This window comes from Mus pahari, chromosome 3, assembly GCF_900095145.1.
Source record: "Mus pahari chromosome 3, PAHARI_EIJ_v1.1, whole genome shotgun sequence".
Classification (NCBI taxonomy): Eukaryota; Metazoa; Chordata; class Mammalia; order Rodentia; family Muridae; genus Mus; species Mus pahari.
This window is the reverse complement of record NC_034592.1, coordinates 80623545-80627605: the sequence shown is the minus strand read 5'-3', so window position 1 is coordinate 80627605 and position 4061 is coordinate 80623545. Positions and strand designations below refer to the sequence as shown.

The 4061-nt window shown below is 38.0% G+C and overlaps 1 pseudogene; it reads right to left on the bottom strand.

The window, feature by feature from the left end:
* Nucleotides 1-2746: 2746 nt before the first annotated feature.
* LOC110317971 lies at nucleotides 2747-3635 on the bottom strand (annotated as a pseudogene).
* Nucleotides 3636-4061: the final 426 nt, after the last annotated feature.

Sequence of the window (4061 nt, the reverse complement as noted above, 5' to 3'; positions counted from 1 at the left end):
AGAGGAGAGGAGAGGAGAGGAGAGGAGAGGAGAGGAGAGGAGAGGGGAATAAATCTAAGAACATAAGTATTTTTGGATGTTAGTACATATATTGTTTGAGTCAGGATAACTTATTAACAGTTGAGTCGTATGTATGAGGCTAGCTGGCCCACAAATTTCTAGGGATTCTCTTCTCTCTTCTGTTCACTTCACAGTAGAAGCACTGAGACTGCAGACATATTCCACTATGCCAGTTCTTGCATAAATTCTGTGTATCTGAACTCTGGTCCCCACATCTGTGCAGATAAAGCTTCCCCACTGAGACCTCTCTTAAACACTCTGATTTTATATGTATTTATTATGGTCCAGTAACTTATCTCTGCGCATAATTGCACCAAGAATAGGAATTCTTGGGATTTTTACACTGTGCCATTTTCTTTTTTAGTATATGATACAAATTTAACATAAGATAAAGATGCATTATTTGAAGTTTGAGGCTATAGGTGTATAGACTGAAGCTGGAACAGAAAGGAAAAAGTTATTCTAAGGTGCAGCCTACTTTGATCAAACTGCATGGCTCTGAGGTAAGTGTGGTTTTGTTTGGTTGTTTTATTTATTTATTTCTTTATTCATTCATTCATTCATTCATTCATTCATTTTTTGTGTGTTTTCTTCTTTTCCTTATAGAGTTGAATACATTTTTTCATCCACCATTTTTGTTGTGTTCTATTAAATATCATGTGCTATAATTCAGAGAATAATTTAAATAATTCCATGCGCATTAAGTTGGGGTTTGGTTGGTTTATATACCACACTAACATTTTAAGGATATATTTAAATTTGACAAAGAAGAACCTCGTTTAACTTTGTTATAATAGTGACCAAATTTGGCTGGAGCAGGGGGAGTCTAACAAATATTTGGGATTTTGCTGGCATACATTTTGATTTTAATATAATGTTTTATTGATTTTTTTCAAGAATTTGAGGTAATGTTTATTGATCATCATTTTCCCCAGTTCTCTTCTATACTCTTTCCAGATCCCCTTAACAATGTTCATTACTCATTTCTACCTCCCTCCATTGTGTGTCTTTCTTTTCCTTTTATATTTTTATTGGATATTTTCTTTATTAACATTTCAAATATTATCCCCTTTCTCGGTTTCCTCTTCTGAACTCACCTATTCTATCCCTTCTCCCCCTTGCTTCTATGAGGGTGCTCCTCTACCCACTCCTGCCTTCCCACCCTGGCATGCCCCTGCCTTCCCACCCTGGCATGCCCCTACACCGGGGCATGGAGCCTTAACTGGACCGAGGGTCTCTCCCATTGATGTCTGACAAGGCCATCTTCTGCTACATATGTGGCTGGAAACATGGGTCTCTCCATGTGTACTGTTTGCTTAGTGGTTCAGTCCCTGGGAGATCTGGGGGAACTGATTAGTTGATATGGTTGTTCTTCCTATAGATCGCAAACACCTTCAGCTCCTTAAGAGACTATCTTCCCCACTCTCTTCTAAAGTGTTCCCAAACCTTAACTGGAAGAATTGTGTTGTAAATGTACTATCTTGTGACAGGAACCCTAACCTCACCTATTCTCTGCAGCTTAACATGTTGTGGCTTTCTGTAAAGGTCTTCATCTACTTCCAAAAACAGCTTGTTTGGAAAGGGTTGAGAGAACCTTTTCTGTGATTATAGGGATCTCAAATGTATAAATTATACTGTTTTAGGGAAATGACAGTAGTTGGTTGCATAACCTCACCAGCCACAATTAGATGTCTGAATTTAGAATATCAGCATGAAGTCCCTTTGATTGGGCCTAAGTGTAAATTAGTGGCTGTTAATTACCCCCAATGTTTTTATCATCACTTCACAAACAAAATGGCTTGGACATTGCTTCATCCAAGAGCAAATAACTCTTAAGTGAAGTGAAATCTAAATGATTAAAATGGGAAATAACTCATGGAATTTTAGTGTGAATTTTCTTTTTATGTTATTTTGGTTTTGTTCTCCCTGAGGGTATATCATGCTCCCACAATGCACTCAAGGCTGTGGGAAAGAGTTGTACTTAATAAATGCACAGGCATGATAATTTATTTCCTGAGGACTTAAATGGACACTAATCTGTTCTACACAATCTGAATGTTAATGTCAAATCAGCCACTTAATACGTGTGTGTGTGTGTGTGTGTGTGTGTGTGTGTGTGTGTGTCAGTTTTACCTAGATACCACTACCATGTCTACATTGCAGAATAAATAGTAAGGTCAATATGTTTTTCATAAATAATGTGATAAGAAACCCCAAAACTTATTATTAAATGCAAAATTGTTGGTCACAGGCTCTTCTGGATATTAAAGTGTATGTGAATTTTAATAAGAATGGCTAAAGGCCATATTTAAAAATGAATTCTCCAAGTCTTAATATGTGTTTATATATTGAAGGTGGCCATATTACATAAAATATTGAAATTATTAACTCTTTTTATTAAATAAAATTTATTTTTATACAACTCAATATTGACATTTTTTCTTTATTTTTTTTTTATTGTCAGGAGTGACTGAAATAAAAAATATAATTGAGTCCCATCATTATTGTCATTATGGAAATGGCTTTAAGAGAAAACTGGTCAGATGAGTATTTTTACTTCCCACTTTTCAACTGGGAAATAGTTGCCACTGATAAAACAGACAAGCCCAGAGAATCTATCTAAAATGTTCAAGATATGGTATATTATAAAAAATTCCTGTACTCGGGGAAAACACCCAGGACATAATTATGTGTACTTCTTGATCTCATCGTAGAAGACAAGCACAAAGGCACCACCCATGCCTCTGAGAACGTTGGACCATGTACCCTTGAAAAAAGCCTTGCTTCCTTCATCCCGAGCGATTTTCTGCCAGCAGTCAAGCGTGCCTGTGTACATGGTATCAGTTCCTTTTGCATCCAGACTGCATCATCATACGACGACGACAAACTGTGTCAAAAGGATAGAAAGTCAGGCCAGAGACAACAGTGACAGACTGCAATCATCCAGCTGATGAAGATGTGAGAATTCTTGGGATCTGGGAGCATTACCTTTGCAATGTCATAGATACCAAAGTATCGGTAGATGATAATGTCTTGTACTGACACATTAAAACCTTGGTTCATCAGGTCCTTAATCCCATCAGATTTATAGATCTTAAACAGGGAGTCTCCAAGGCCTTTGAATTCCCTTTCGGTTCCAGCTTTGCCCATATCAGCTGCTAGAAAGGTAAAGGAAAAATCAAGAGGGTACACAAAGCACAAGGATGTGGCCCCAGCCGCACCACTGATGCCAGGTTCCTTGCAAAATATCGCCAGAACTGGTTCCTCTTGTCCATACCACCCAGAAAGATCTGCTTGTATTTTACTTTGAAGGCTAAGTTGAGAGGCTGGGTGGGGAAGCATCTGATCACAATGGTCAGGTTCCCACACCAGAAGGACAGGACCCCCTGTTCCCTGGGGATACGAACCACGCAGTCTGTAATGCCCTTGTATTGCTTATCTGTGCAGTGATTTTCTTTGGTGGCATGCTGCACCTGCAGCAGCAGCTTGACCCTCTCGATGGATGCTACCACCGTCTTGGAGATGGCCTCGGCCACTTCACCATCCAAGAAGTCCTTGGCGAAGGACAGCAGCATCTGTCATGTTGAGAGCAAAAAAGGAGAGACAGACAAGTGCAGGACATGACTAGATTGACAAGTGGCTTTGACTCCCAGACTCTGGGAGACATTTTTTTAAGTCATCAAAATAATTTATAATAGTTAAATGCCTCTTAAGTATACATGATGTCTTCTGAAGTTAAATGTAATATGCCCCAACCAGTTTTAAAATCTACTTGGAACATTAAACATGATAGAAGTAGAAAAAAAATCTCTTATGAAGTCCTCTAAAAAAGAAACTGTGACAGATTTCTCATTAGAGAGAAACCATATGATGTCCAAGGGAAAATAAACAGTGTAACTGTAGCTTCATAGAATGAATTTGGTAGTGTTCCTTCTGTTTCTATTTTGTGGAATAATTTGAAGACTATTAATATTATGTCTTCTTTGAAGCTCTTCACTAAA